Source organism: Solanum stenotomum, chromosome 5 (genome assembly GCF_019186545.1).
Source record: "Solanum stenotomum isolate F172 chromosome 5, ASM1918654v1, whole genome shotgun sequence".
Classification (NCBI taxonomy): Eukaryota; Viridiplantae; Streptophyta; class Magnoliopsida; order Solanales; family Solanaceae; genus Solanum; species Solanum stenotomum.
In genome coordinates, this window is record NC_064286.1 from 13,045,959 (window position 1) to 13,062,906 (window position 16,948).

Consider the following 16,948-nt stretch of genomic DNA (forward strand, 5'->3'; position numbering starts at 1 on the left):
CCTCCATAACCAATATTAGACGCATCTGTCTCAATAACATTTTGCCAAGCAGGGTTGACAAGAGCTAAGCAAGGTAAAGATTCCACCCGAAGTTTGATATCCTTTACCAAGGTGGTATGACTATCAGTCCACGGAGACTTATAATTCTTCTTCAGCCTGTCATATAGAGGGACCAAGTCTCGAGAAAGATTTTTATAGAAAGGGGATATGTAATTTAAATTTTCCAAAAACCTTTGTAATTGAGTCCTATCAGTGACAACATCAGGAAACTTTGATGCAAAGTCAATAGCTCTTTGAATAGGGGTAACTTTCCCTTGACAAATTTGATGTCCTAGAAATCGAACATTTGTTTGAAATAAACTCATTTTCGGTATTGAGATAACCAAACCATTTTGTATAATAATTTTCTTAAAAATATCAAGATGCTTGATATGCATTTCAAATGTTTTTGAAAATACTAGAATATCATCAATGTAGACAACAATAAAATCCATATATGGATTAAAAATATCATTCATGATTTTCTGGAATTCAGATAGGGCATTTTTCAAACCAAAAGGCATTACATTCCACTCATATTGATCAAATGGAACATTAAAAGTTGTTCTATAATCATGCTCTTTAAATATTTGAATTTGCCAATATTCTGATTTTGAATCAAATTTTGAAAATATATTGGCATCATATAATCTAGATAACAAATCTCTTTTTTTTAGAATAGGATACCTAATTCATTTTAAATACTTGTTTAAAGGTTTATAACTAATAACCAGTCTAGGGACATCGTGTTCCCTTTCAGCAGCATTATTAACATAAAAAGTTGTGCAGGACCAAGGGAATTTAGAAGGTTTAATCAAACCCTTTTGTAAGAGACTATCAATCTCATTTTTGCAAAATTCTACTAACTCAGCGTTCATTTGGCAGGGCGGAGATTTAGTAGGGATATCATCCTTAGAAAAGCCTTCTTCATACGGAAGAGTTACAATGTGCTTCTTTCTATTCCAAAAAGCACTGGGGTGATCTGCACAAATATCAACGGCGATCTGTTCTGAAATCAATTTAATATTTTTCCTTCACTTTAGCAGATTTCAGAGAATCAAAAATATTCATATTGAATAACTCTAATTGTAAAGAATCCATGATTCTGCTTCATATTTATCAAAGCATTGATATCTCTGGTTACCGGATCTGTACCAGAAGAATAAGTTATTTCATTATCTTTATAAGTGACAGAAAATCCTTTTGAGTCAATACCTGTAAAAGGATAGATAGAATTTATAAACAAAGTTACAAGTATGATTGGAGGATATAATTGATTTTTAACTAGGAAGAAGAAATGAGGAATGCAGACTTTATTCTGGAAAAATTTTGCATTAGCCAATTTATACTTTATATCTAAAGCATGACCTGATGCAGATTTGATCAAATGAGTAGTTTTTTGAAAATATTTCGTAGGTACTAAGCCTTCTTGAATACAGCTAACATTTGCACCGCTATCAATCATCACAATGTTAGTAATCAGAAAACTGTTATCGATCAAAATAGTACATTTAATATACCATTTGTGAGCAGTAATAATTTGCATAATCCCCAAAATCATATCTTGTTTAGGGTCAAGATTAATAGGTTCTTTTTCAACATGATTTTCATAAATTCCTTTATTTTTGAAAAACTTGTCTTCAGAATTATGCATCTCAATCTGAGTAATTCTATGATCACAAATCAATTGATTTTGCTTAAAGAGATTTAATCTCTCTTTTTAAATTCTCAATTTCAATCTTTAAATCATCGAAAGAAGAATCCTTTTCAGGAAAAGCATTTCTTTTTATAAGACGATCATCAACCTCTTTTAAAAAGTAAGGTGCAAAATATTCAAAATCATTTAAATCATTCTTCTTGTTTACAAAAGGTTTAGAAGATCTTGGACTAGCTTAGTTAGAAGTAGTCAAATTAATGATTTTTTCACAAAGTTTGCTATCAGTAACTTCTTTTAAAAGCTCAATCACATTATCAAAAGTGATTGTGTTCATATTAAAATCTTGAAATTGCGATTAAAGTTTATAAATTGCATCATATTCACAGTTGCAAGTAATACCTTGACAGGTAGTGCAAAGGTTATCACATTTTTTTATCATTATCAAATAAATCAAGCAATTTAATATCAGAACCTGAATCAGATTTGTAGTCATCGTCAGAACCTGAGGTGTATAACAATCCAAAAACCTTTTCACAAGTTTCTCCATCAATTTCTAAAGTTTTCAACTTATTCAACTTGCAGTTAGGAGAAATATGACCAAGTTGTCCACACTTGTAACATTTCACCTTAGAAAGGTCTCTTCCTGATCTATCTTTGGTAAATCTATGAGATTTACGAGAGTTCTTTCTAGCTTCGCGTTCTTCTTGGGACCTTCGTTTAGATCTCCTTTTCTTATGGGAACCTTCGGTTCTAGAGGACTTATAATATATGTCTTATTGTTGCCTTTAGCAGAAGGATCGGGTAGACCGAACTGCACATAGAAGTATCCCAATTGAGACTTCTCCTTAAGCTTATCCATCTTAAGTTGTCTAGTGATTTGTAGATCGTTGAACAAGTTCAAACCTTCTTGTGTGCAAGTTCCTATAATATTTCCATAAGTATAATCCTTATAAGTGATTTCACCATAACTGCCTCTTAGAGCTTTACAAACTCTTTCGGCAAATAAAGGGGGAAGGCCATCCATAAACTTAGCTTTCCAATATTCAACTTTATTTTTGGGTAATTCCATAACCTTAATAAGGAAGGTGTCTTTGTACCATATGAAATGTCCTAAGGTCTGACATCTTAGACCGTTAAGAAGGGTACGAAAAGTCTCATGCTGATTGGTAAATCTACCATTAAAATGTTCTAAAATGGTGAGGACAAGGGTATAAACAACATCTTCTCTGTTTCTCACTAGAGCCATGCCTAGATTATCAACACCATCATCAGTAGCCACCGCATTAATAATGGAGGCTTTCTCTTCCATATTCAGATAGTTATCCCACCAGCCTCGAAGTTGGCCAGTAAAACCGGCAAGAATCATTTTGCAAATAGTCCTATATGTGTTTTTAACACTCTTACATATAGTTGCATACATAAGCATTCTATGAACAAGAATAGTTAACTGTCTATCAGTCAGTCAATCAAAGATTCCATTCATAAATTTTGGAACCACTATAAGATGTATTAGTCTGATTCTAGTTTCGTTCCTCTATCAAGACATCTTGAGGAGTAGGACAGGGATAATAATAAGCATCCATGCTCGATTTGGTAGCATAACCACTATTTTTCTTGGGATACCCCATGAGTTTATTAAACTCCGAAGAAACCTAATTTTTAAAATCAACTGTATTTTCCATTTTTTCTATAAAATCTTGAGATAAATCAATAGGCTTAAATTTCAAACTAGAAAGCTTTTTATCAATAAGCTCTTTAAAATCTAAATCAGAAAACTTTTTATCAAGAAGTTCTTCCAAATCATTTAAAGATCCAAATTTAAAATTTTGAATTTCAGGTCTTTGAACATGAGTAAGAACGACCTCGAGTTTTCCTTCAGAAGTAGAAGCAAGATTTGTCTTAGCTATATCATCATTTATATCTTTTATTAAAATAGTTAAATCATCAAGTTTTTATCAAGAGAGCTAATATGCTCGCCCAAAATTTTAACATAAAGACTCAAATAATTATTTTGAGTAATAATTTTATTAATTTCAGCAATACTAATAGAAGCAACATCTTCTTCAATAAATTTCTGAAATGCCAAAAAAATAATACTTGTATTATTAGGCAAAACAAAAGATGACTGGGGACGATAGATGGCTTTTGTAAGATTACCACTACCATCTTTATAAGTCCTTTCAATAACATTAATATATAACCGTAAATAGGTGGTTATAAACCAAGGAACAAAATACATAATTTGATTATGTAAAGCACAAGTTTCATAAAACTCTTGCGAGATACTATTCATATCCTCTTTCTATAAGAATCAAAAAACCAGGTTTAAAACCGATTCCATTTTTCATCAAAAATTTCTTTTTGAATATGTTTTTTTGCCAGAGAACCTAGGCTAATATCAAGTTGGTGTGGAATCATTATCGTCGGGGTCAAACTCCATTTCGGAGACAGAAGGAATATCCTTATCAGAAACATCATTATTACCTAAACTATGTTAGTTCGAGGGTCGATCTTTACCTTCTCCACCACAGAGTTACTATCAGATGCGATAGTATGTAAAGAAGCAGCATGATCTCGGGCTAGACCATATATAGGTTCAACAAGGGAAATATGATGAATAGCAGGCATAAGTCTACGACTAGACAAAGACTGTCTATTAAAACTGTGATTCACATAAGACATCAACCTGTTATTAGAAAAGGACTGCCTATGAGGCGCATACCTATTATCAGAAAACTGAATACAAATTCTCCCATCAGGATTTTGTGATATATGAGAGAAATCAAAATTAGTAACTGCATATGTTAACTGATTAGGGGATATAACCGAATTTAGAGTCCATGAAGTTGGGAAATCTATTTCTTCCCACTTAATAGGTCTTCTGGTAGTGACCTTGGACCTTGAAAAATTGGTTTACACCAAAATAGTTTGATCAGATATATCATATAATTTACATCTAGGATTTAGAGTAGATAACAATTTGAAATAAATTCTATAAGATAAACTAATGAGTTCTGAACCAGGCAAAAAAGTCTCAAGTAACCCTTTAAGGGTTAAAGGCTTAAAAGCAATTTGCACCATACCAATATGCAGATAATTATACTGATTTTTATATAAATTAACATCACACTCGTTTAGCAAACGAATATTTTGTTCAGACGAATTTAAGGAATCTGGAATTCAGGAATCTAAATTCAACCCAAAAGAATTACTCTACTGTTAGAAAAGAAGCCTATAGTGTTATGTATCACTAAATTTCAAGATGACTTAATTAACAAAGAATATTTACTTAAAGTAGACTGCAAATCTACTAAAGAAATTTTACAGAAAGATGTAAAAAACTTTGTCTCAAAACAGATATTTGCTAGATGGCAAGCTCTACTATCTAGCTTTGATTTTTAAATCAACTTTATAAAAGGAGAAAGCAACTCCCTCCCAGATTTCTTAACAAGGGAATTTTTACAGGGAACAATGAAGCCTAGTATGAGGCCCCTAAAGCCAAATTCACCTCAAAAGACACAACAAATGGCTAGACCATTCGAAGTTCCTCCCTCAGGAGTACTTCCGCAAAAACTAACTGTTCCACGAGGAATAAATTTTAGGATGGACATAGGATTCCAAAATAGGTATGCTGCCCTAGAAGATTACCCAAGATTACAGGTAACTACACCTACCAAGTTGATTAATCAAAAGATTGAACAGGGAACAACATCTTCTTCGGTACAAACCAAAGAAAGTTATACAATGAAGGCCCCTAAGACCTTTGCACAAGCAGTCAAACCATCGTCGGAAAAGAAGCCTGATATATCTCCCCCAAAAGAAGAATTTGAATTCTTAACAAAATAAGTTTTACCAATATTGGCTATAGACAAACAGTATGAAGGATCTCATATTGCTAATCTTATTAAGCCAGTATACTTGAGCAACAATTATGTGGATACAGATAATCCACTCAAGACCCAAAGGTACTTTGAAGCCATACTAGTAGACACATAGTCTATTATCATTGAATACACCATGAGTGATAAGAATCGAGAATATGTCAGCTATTCTTTGTTCACCATCAAGAGGGTCCTGTCTCCATCAGAATTGTATACAGACCACCTCCTTACTCCCATCACATTGTTAATGCCCCATAAGCCTCAGACTTATAATTGGCATGATTACAAGAGTGCATGGTTCAACTTTTTGTATATTAGACCAGGACACACCTGGTTTGTCAAGTATTGTCCATACATGGTCAAAACAGTCGTTCCCAAATGGTTCTACGAATGGTAGAGCTATTTCGGAGGAAATAGAGATATCCTTTCTCAACAATTTCTCAATAGGTTTGATGAATTTCAGACCAAGGAAGAAATTTCTACACTCTCAGAACACATTAAAATGTGTAAAATTTTCTTAAGAAAAGAATTCCTTATATTATATCTTGGAACTTTGCTAAGACAAAGTCAGACAAAATCAAATATCTCTCCAAAGAGATTAAAATTCGCGGATGGACTCCCAAGGTAATATCAAAAACTCCAGTCAAGGTATCGCCTAAAGCAACCTCAACTTCGCCATCAAAGAATGTGCTTAAGGAAAGATTAAAGAAAGCTCTCAAAGAGATGGACGATGATCAATCCAATGAAGAAGACATTATGCTTCTCTTAGAAGAAGTTACGTCTAAAAAAGATAATGGGGACATGCTAGAACCTACAAGAATAGCATTAGCTTACCTTGACTCCTATTAAGAACAGGAGAATGACCTTTGAAAACGCAGAGGTTCAAAGAACCAGAATTGCTTTTTCCAAGAGACAACTTACTATTCCTAAAAGGAATCTAGAAAAGTAGTCTCTTATCAAAAAGAATACAAACAACCACCAACCTTCTTTTAAAAAGAAGACCATCATTATCAGCTACTGTAGTGTCGAAAAATTCTCAACCTTCCAAGTGTACATTTTAGATGCACTCTCCTATTTATCCTTACTCTATAAAAGGATAAACATTTAGAAGATGAAAGGCATCAAAAAAAATTACCCACCCACAATTTTCTAAGACCTCTCTCCACAATTGTAATTTTCCCTTCTCTGTTGTATTATCAATGATTTCATAAATAAAACTTGTAAGTTTTCTTAATTACCTAAGTATTTTCTTGTTCCGCTTTACTGAATACTTTAATATTTTCTCGATCCGTTTTATTGGTAAGAAGGTTGCTATTGAAAACAAACTTAATAATATTGAAAGTCAAAAAGGGCTTGATAGTAGCTCGGAATCTTCATATGAAGATGGTGATAACTTTCTTCAAACGCTGAAGTTTAAAGAAAATGATAAGGAAAATTTTTTACAAAATCTAAAAGCAATTACTTCTCCAAAATTTTATACAATAATCACTCTTCTTATTGACTATAATTATAAAAAAGAGTTTACAAGCTTAATTGATAGTGCTGCTGATCTGACTTGCATACAAGAAGGATTAATCCATTCTAGATATTTTAATAAAACTAGTCATAGTCACATCTATAATTTTATCTAATCTGAGAAGTAGATGCTCTTGCTTTGATAATTATTTATCGTTGTATTAATTGAATCTATTATTTCTTGCCCATGGCAAAAGTTTCAACGGATCGTCCAATTTTACTCAAGGTACCTCTACAAGTATAAACAATCCTGGCAAGATTAATGAAAGCTTCTACTAGTCGGGTCTTCCCTAACGCCCTCCTAGCTAACGGATAATCCAACGAACTTATTCGACAGCCTTTCAAAAATCTACCTGGATCATTTTAACTTAACCTTAGTATAACTGTCCAATATGTTTCAACAATAGACATAATTGCCATTTGTTATAGTAACTTATTATGTTATAGTTCAATACAAATAACCTAGCCTATCATTTAGGCTGAGCACATAAAAAATATTAAAATTAAATCAATACCTGAAATAGGACTCTACTCAAGATTATTGCTGAAGTACACACCAAACTGAAGGATTTTATTATTAAACACACTCTAAGATTTACAAAAGAAAGTAATAAAAGACTAGACAGAGAGAGAGGGGTTCTAAGACCTGCCTCACTAAAGAATATCTCGCCTCCTTATATAGAGGTCGGGAATTCTAAAATGAAAAGATAAGATGGCCAACACAACTTACAATGGCCAATAACAAAAAGATAAGACCGACAAACAAATGTGGTCTTTCCACTAAAAATGTGGCAGACATATTATCATGGCCCTATTTCTACTTTATTAAAGTTTTTTATTTTATTACCCCAATTATTTTGTATGTGGGGCCTGTTTATTTTACACATTTCCTTTTCCTTTGTCTTTGCAGGTGGTGTTGCTGAAAGATTCTTTCACTTGGTCTTGAAGTCGCTGGAGAAGCGTATCGATATCAATCTCTTCGTTGCTATTAGCACTTTGGTGCTTCTCCTGCCATGCATGATTCTTCATCATCATTGGTATGGCAAACTGATGCTATGGATATATCATCCCTTGTATCTATGTCGAGATTTCTCATTAAATCTCTTTTTACTTCCTCCATGTATAAAGCTATTGTCTCTTATTTGGATATTAATCATTTTTTCATCTGAAGCTTTCTTGTAATCTGCTTGAATGGACTGAGATCATCCATCTATGATGTTGACTTCTCTGTGCTTTGATATTTATTTATCGATGTATTAATTGAATCTATTATTTCTTGCCCATGGACTTTTCCTTCGAGATCATTTTGAATCAATTTATTCCAAAACTTTGTATAAAAAATTTTTTGTAGACATGGAAATTCTTTAGGGGTACTATTAACCTCTATAGACAATTTTATGATCCAAGGGATTGAGAATTCTATTTAAAAAAATACATTAATGACATTCCCTCAAAAAATATATTATCTTTTTCTAAACTTATGAGTTTCTGGGAGATATCAATCCATTCAGAATATAATTCTTTGTAAAGCTCTGATAATATCTTTACCGAGGGACCATATAAAGTCCACCATTGACAAAACCAATTTGGAATAGGTTGGTTAAAAACATACGAGAATATCTTTATAAACCAAGAATGCTTTTTATTAGCATTTTCATATAATAAAGCTTTATTAAAGCTATCCACGTAGTCCCAGTAATTGTATTTTACTGCCATTTTCTACTCTAGATGGATATAATCCTTCTCTTTTAATGGACTCATTCCCTATTCTTCTGGAGCCATAACTCTTTTTATTATGATTTTTGAAAAGTTATAAACTTTTTTAGTATTGGCCGGGTAGAAATGCTGGAATTCACCAGACCCTGTTGCTGAGAGTATCATTTTATAATGCATCCTGTACTTATAAGCAGGTGTGGTATAACCTGCATAAAGATATCTATGCATTATTTGTCATGGGTCATCTTTCCATCGTAAATTACTCTTTTCAAGAAGAAGTATAACTTCTTTTTTATCATTTTGATCAAATATTTCTATGTTCTTTTCATCTATGAGAACTGTGGAATATGTTTGAGGAATATCATGCTTTCCTTGTTTGGATTGCATAAAATACAAAAATTCCTTGTACATTGGATGATATGTATTAAGATCATTTGTAGAAGCAATATTTGCTGCTAACAACCTTTGATTTCCAAGTTGAGCTAGGATATTACCTCTTTCGGTTCCTGCTTTCCCTCTTCCCCTTCTTGAGGATGAGGGCCACGAAGGCATCCTGTCATGAAGATGAAAGTTTAGTTTTAGTATTCCCTTGTAAGAAAATCAGGCAAACTATTATCTGAACCTTTTTTATAATGAATATCAAAATCAAATGGGACTAATAAAGTCTGCCATCTAGCAAACATTTGTTTCGAAACATCATGTTTACAGTCTTTATTAAACATGAATTTAGCAGCTTGGCAATTTGTTTTTATCAAGAATTTTTTATTATATAAGTCTCCCTAAAATTTTAAAACACTCTTCACAATAGCCAAAATTTATTTTGCTATAGTGGCATAGTTTTTCTAACTGCTATTCCATTTGCCAAAATAAAATTGAACAATGTAATCCTATATATTGTTAGGGAAATATTGTGTTAAAACACCACCATACCCAATATCTGAAGCATCAGTCTCAACTGTCTTTCACCAATTTGGATTAGCTAATGTAAGACAGGGAAGGTTCCTAACCTTACACTTAATTCGGTGAATGGCTTCAATATGACTATTACTCCAAGCTGGGGGATTTTTTTTTCGATCTATCATATAAGATAGTTGTATCTTTAGCAAGATCCTTTATAAAAGGGGCAACATAGTTGAGACTTCCAAGAAATCTTTGCAACTGAGTCTTCTCAGTCAATATATCAGGAAATTTAGAAGTAAATTCAATACTTCTGTTTATAGGACTAATTTTTTCCTTTTCAATATAATGACCCAAAAATCTAACATTTGTTTGAAACAATGCCATTTTTGGACTAGAAATAATCAATTCGTTTTGAATAATGATTTTTTAAAATAAATATAAATGTTTAAAATGTGTTTCCATAGTTTTGAAAAATACTAAGATATCATCTATGTAAACAATTATAAAATTGCTATAAGGTATGAAAATATCATTCATAATTTTTTAAAATTCGATGGAGACTGTCCCATAGGAACTTTAAAAGCAGTTTTATACCTGTCTGATTCAGTAATCTGAATTTGCCAATAACTTGATTTTAAATCAAATTTAGAAAAATCAATTGCATCATAAACTCCATCAACCAGATCCTTTTTATTAGGGATAGGATATCTAATCCATTTCAGAGCTTTATTAAGGGGTATATAATTAATAACCAGTCTGGAGGCACCTTTTTCCTGTTCAGCATGTTTATTAACATAAAAGATTGTACAAGACCAAGGTGACTTAGAATGCCTTATTAAGCCTTTTTGAAGTAAAGAATTAATTTCCTTTTTGCATAATTCTAAATATTCAAAATTCATTTGACAAGGTCTAGCTTTAGTAGGAATATTACTATTATTAAAACTTTCCTCATAAGGAAGGCTGACCACATGCTTTTTTCTATTCCAGAATTCATTTGGCTGATCTCCACATATTTTAAGAGAGAACTGGTTTTTTAGAAAAGAAATGTTTTCATGTAATTTTGAATTTTGTAAAATAGTATCAACTTCAATATTGTTGATTTCCTCTTTTATAAAGTTGACTTGTTGATTCTTTGAAATCAGTTTAGAAGATAGCTCATTAGTCATTCTAGTAAAGGGTTTAGTTATAAACTCAAGTGTAAACGGTTTTCCTTCCTAGGTTCCCATAATTTTCTTATTATCCCAATAAGTTAGAGGGAAAATATCATTTATAAAAGAAACTCCTAAAATGATTTGGTTAGTAATATTTTTTGTTAAAACAAAACTTTGAGGGATACAATTTTCCCTTACAAATAAAAGCCTTGGGTAATTTATATTCTATACCCATTTTGTTGCCATTAGCAGATCTTAGACTGTGAGTAGTTTTATAAAAATATCTAGAAGGGATTAATCCTTTTTGTATGCAATTCAGATCAGCAGCACTATCAATTAAGGCTGTAAACTCTTTATGTATAATTATAGTCAATAAGAAAAGTGATTTTTGTATAAAATTTATGAGAAGTAATTGCTTTTAGATTTTGTAAAAAGTTTTCCTTATCATTTTCTTTAAACTTCAGCGTTTGAAGAAAGCTATCACCTTCATCTCTATATGAAGATTCCAAGCTACTATCAAGCCCTTTTTGACTTTCAATATTATTAAGTCTGTTTTCAATAGCAACATTCTTCTTATTTAGAATTTGAATATCACTTTTGAGATTATTAATCTCTTCCTTTAGATCATGTATAGTAGTAGGAGTGCTTATTAGCTTTCTTTTCTCATGAAGAAGTTTTTTTACTTTAGACATTGTATATGAACCTTCCTTTGCGAGGATATTATCCTCCTTAATATGACTTCCGGAGGTAGTAGAAGCTTCACCAATTTTATCAATAATCTGAGCTCTTATCTCAGGGTCTTTGACAATTTGGAGAAGTTCAATAACTTTGTCATTATCAATGACATTAATAATTAATTCTTTAAACTGGGAATAGATCTTATACAGATCAACCCCTTCATTGTTAACACAACATGGTCCTTGCTGACATGGTAAACACTCACTATCAGATGTCATGCAATTTTTTTAATCTAGAGCTCTTAGATCTTCATTGCTTGAGGATTCTCCATAACTGCTATACCCTGCATCTGTTTCTTCAGATTCAGAGTTCAAAAGGATCTTACATAAAGAATCCTTAATATTATCTTCTATGTTAAGGTTTTTTATTTTTTTCCTGACTTTGCAACCTCTAGCATAATGGCCAAATCTACAACATTTGTGGCAAGTATCTGATTTGCCAAATTTATCGCTAGATTTATTGAATCTCATTTTCTCTTTATAAGATTCAGCTCTTCTTTCTTTCTTTTCTATTCTTCTTTTCTTCCGTGCTTTATAATCCTTTTTAGAAGATGCTTTAGGAATATCTAAAGCGAATTGTTCACATAATTCTCCTAATTGTTCTCTTTCATTAAGACGATACCTTTTAACTTGTTGATCAACTTGATTTCATTGCATAAAGATAATCCTTCTTGTACATAGGCACTTATGAGTTTTCCATAGGTATAATTGTCATAGTTAATGCTTTGAATATCTCCTCTAAGAGTCTTTCTAACTCGTTTAGTAAATAGGGCCGGTAATCCATCTATAAACTTGGATTTTCAATGAGAGCTATTACACTCTGGCAACTCCATAACTCTACTTAGGAAAACATCTTTATAAAATCTGAAAGATGTGAGGGTCTTACACCTAAGGTTTTGGAGCATAGTACTTATGGTCTCACTATTATCAAACCACCTACCTGAGAAATGTTCTATGATATTAAGAACAAGGGTATACACAACATTCTGAGTAAAATTATGTTCTCCTTGCTTTACAGCTTGAAGAATCTTATCCCATTGCTCAGGATTTAAATAATTATCCCACTAACCTTTCAGTTGGCCAGTAAATCCTGCAGTTATCATAACAGCAATAGTTTTATCATTATTCTTATTTTCCTTATAGATAGTGTTGTACATAAAAATTCTATGTACCGTTGTATAAGTCTACATATCTATATAACCATCTATGTTCCATTCATAGATTTCCTTGTGTTCATGTTCTTCTAAGAGCACATCCCGAGGAGTAAGTCTAGGATAATAGTACATCCGTTGGACTAGTTTTCTAGCATATTTTTCTGAGATTTTATTAATCTTATCAGAAGTCTTTTCTTTATAATCTTCTTCTCCTCCTGAAAAATCTTCAACACTCAAAGGTCTTTTAACTTAAAATCTTCAATTTTTGGGGGAGGTTGGATACTAGAGCTATTTTCTCTTTTCCTTTAGTATTGGAATTGACCTTAGAAAGTAATTTATCAATTCTATCATGAATAGAAGTAATCTGCTCTCCTAATATGCTCATATAAATGTTAGCATACTTTTGTTGTTTGATCATAATATTAATATGCTGAGCAATAATTAAAGCAGTATTATCTTCAGATAATTTTGCTAGAGCATTAAAATAAACAATTTTTTTGTCATCTTTTCAATTTAAAAGGATTGTAAGGGAGGAAAAACAGATTTAGTAATTTCTCCATTGCTTAGTTTAAAATCTCTTTCTATCATAGAGATATAACTATGAACATGCTTGGTTATAAACCATGGAACAAAAGCAATCATTACATTTTGCTTCGATTCAATAAGATCTTTATAAAATTCTTCTTGAAAACATATTTGTTCTTCTTTATTAAAATTATTAAAGAACCATTTTTTGAAAGGTTTCCATCTTGATTTCAAGAATTCTTTGAAAAAAAATTCTCTTGCCGGTGATTCCGGACTAAAATCAATTAGTTTGTCAGTCATTAAAAAACAATATTTATGTGGAGAGTCCATCTGGAAAATTCATTTCAGACTTAATTATATCTAAGTTAGAACTGGGACTGGGCATAGGCCTAGCAATATTATCTCTATCAATCTTAATATTGTCACATCTATAATTTTCTCTAATCTGAGAAGTAGATGCTCTCGAGGGAGTCTGTACAATATAATCAACATGAGAGATATATGAAGAGTTAGATCGAGATAGCTTAGAGGTCATGCTATGATTATCAATTCAATTAAGCATAGCCATATGATCAAAAAAATTAATTTTAACAGTTCCATCACTAAACTGTTCAACTTCTGAAACCTCATTATTAATATTGTTTTTTGGTTGGGCTACACCTTCAATGACCCACTCTCGTGGGAAATCAATTTCGTCCCACTGGATAGGTCTTCTGGTAATAACCTTTGATTTACCAAAATTAGTTCTATTAGAATAGTTTCATTTTTAAAATTAATCATTCTACACATTGGATTCAAAGTATGAAGGAGTTTATAATAGATTCTATAGATAATGCAAACAACTTCAGTTCCAGACATATAATCATAACCATGAATTTTGACATTAAGCATTAGAGAACTTAGTGAATTATCATCCTGTAAAGAGATCTGTAAGTTAGGATAATCATTAAAATAATCTGGTTCATAAGCCAAACTAGTATGTATTGTCCCTATTAGGGATTTCTTCCAATTTTTATTTCTACCATCTCTCAAAGCTGATATAAAACTTTCCGGTAGACCTCTTAAGGTAAGGGGCTTAAATGCCACCTGGACCAAACCAATATGCATGAATCTGTAAATTTCCCTATAAGAGGCCAGATCATTTTCAGATAATAATCTAAAAGTTTGATGATCACTATCAATAGTGAGAGTTTCCTCAGTTGTTTTAACCACTTGTTTGAGGCCAAGTTTCTCAAATATTCCCATTTGGTATATAATCCTGGGAGGTATTTTAGGAATAGTCCACTTATTAAGTAGATCTAGATGTTGGGGTATATCATATTCTTCTTTTCTACTGTTTTTAACAGTAGATTTTCTCTTTCTCATACTCTTTAATAAAGGTGTGTTGAATTATACCACCTATAGTGACTAAAATTTCATGGCTCTGTTACCAAAAGTTTCAACGGATCGTCCAGTTTTACTCAAGGTGTCTTTACAAGTATAAACAATCTTGGCAAGATTAATGAAAGCTTCTACTATTCGGGTCCGCCCTAACACCCTCCTAGCAAACGGGTAATCCAACGGACTTATTCGACATCCTTTTAAAAATCTGCTAGGATCATTTTAACTTAACCTTAGTATAACTGTCCAATATGATTCAACAATAGACATAATTGTCATTTCTTATAGTAACTTATAATTGTTTACATAGATGATATCTTAATATTTTCTAAAACTATGGAAACACATTTTAAACATTTAGATTTATTTTAAAAAATCATTATTCAAAACGGATTGGTTATTTCTAGTCCAAAAATGGCACTGTTTCAAACAAATGCTAGATTTTTGGACCATTATATTGAAAAGGGAAAAATTAGTCCTATAAACAGAAGTGTTGAATTTGTTTCTAAATTTCCTAATATATTGACTAAGAAGACTTAGTTGCAAAGATTTCTTGGAGGCCTCAACTATGTTGCCCTTTTTATAAAGGATCTAGCTAAAGATACATCTATCTTATATGATAGATTGAAAAAAAATCCTCCGGCTTGAAATAATAATCATACTGAAGCCATTCACCGAATTAAGTCTAAGGTTATTATAATAACGGAAAAGGGTCAAAATTGCCCCCGAACTATATGAAATAGACCATTTATATCCTTCGTTACATTTTGGGATCAAAAATGTCCCTATTGTTATCCTAAGAGACCACAAATACCCTCAAGAGTTAACACCCCAAATTTTTGTTGACGTGGCAAGCCACGTTGGACTAATCCTTCCACCTAAGTGTTGCCAACTAGGATTCACTACAAAAGAACTAGGCCTTTAGCCGCAACAACAGTCGCCACAAAAGCCCAGAAAATCGTCACTAAAGCTTTTAACATTAAATTCTAATTTTGTGTTTTTTTCTTCATTGTTTTTAAAAAACCAAATATGATATCGATTAAGTACGAGTTTGAAGACACGATATGTTTTATTTTTATGTCATATGTAAATGTATAAAATGTACAATGATTCATTATATATATATATATATATATAGTAGGAGATTTGAATCGAGAAGTAATTTTGATTATTTTTCGTAATAATATTGGATGTTTTTAATATGGATATTGCAAGTTATTTATTTTAGAAAATTAGGTCGCAATCGAATATTAATTATCATATTTTTTTGTTGAAAAAATAGGTTTTACTAGCGAATGGTTGTTGGAGCCTTAGTCTCCACTAAAAATCACTCATAACCTTTAGTGGCAATATTTTGGGATTTTGTGGCGACTTTGTCGCCACTAAAAGTCAAGTTCTTTTGTAGTGACTCTTAGTTGGCAATGCTTAGGTGGAGGGATTAGTCCCATGTGGCTTGCCACATCACTAAAAAATTGGGGTGTTAACTCTTGAGGGTATTTGTGGTCTCCTGGGATAACTGCGGGGGTATTTTTGATCCCAAAATGTAATGGAGGGTATAAGTGGTCTATTTCGCATAGTTCAGGGGCAATTTTGACCCTTTTCCGTTATAATAATAATAATAATAATAATTGTTACCAAGAACACCGGACTAAGCCAAGATCTAAATGGTACCAAAGCCATGTTGATAGTAGAAGTAGGTGTTGTTGGTCCAACACATCTTAATTTTATGAACATCATTAAAAAAAGTACTGCTGTTAAAAATAGTAGAAAAGAGAAATATGATATGTCTCAACAACTAAATCTTCTTAATAAATGGACTATTCCTAAAATTCAGCCCAAGGATATATACTAAATGGGTACCTTTGAAAAAATGGGATTAAACAAATTGTCAAGAACACAAAAGAAACTATTACTGTAGATTCTGATCATAGTACTTTTAGATTATTGTCTGAAAGTGATTTTGCCCCTTATAGTGAAACATATGGAAGGCTAACTACATGCTTTTTCATTTCTCAAAACACATTTGGATGGTCCCCACATATTTGTAGAGATAATTGATTCTTTAATTTTCAATTTTTTCTTGAATTTTCAAAATTTGTAATGAAGTTAAAGATATGATTTCTTTAAAAATAAACAAATTGATTTTCTTAAAAATGAGATTTGTAGCCTCACTATATAAGAGAAATTACAAAATCCTAAAATCCAAGAAAAATTGAAAAATTAGAGAATCAATTCTCTCTACAAATATATGGGGACCATCCAAATGTGTTTTGGGAAAGGAAAAAGCATGTAT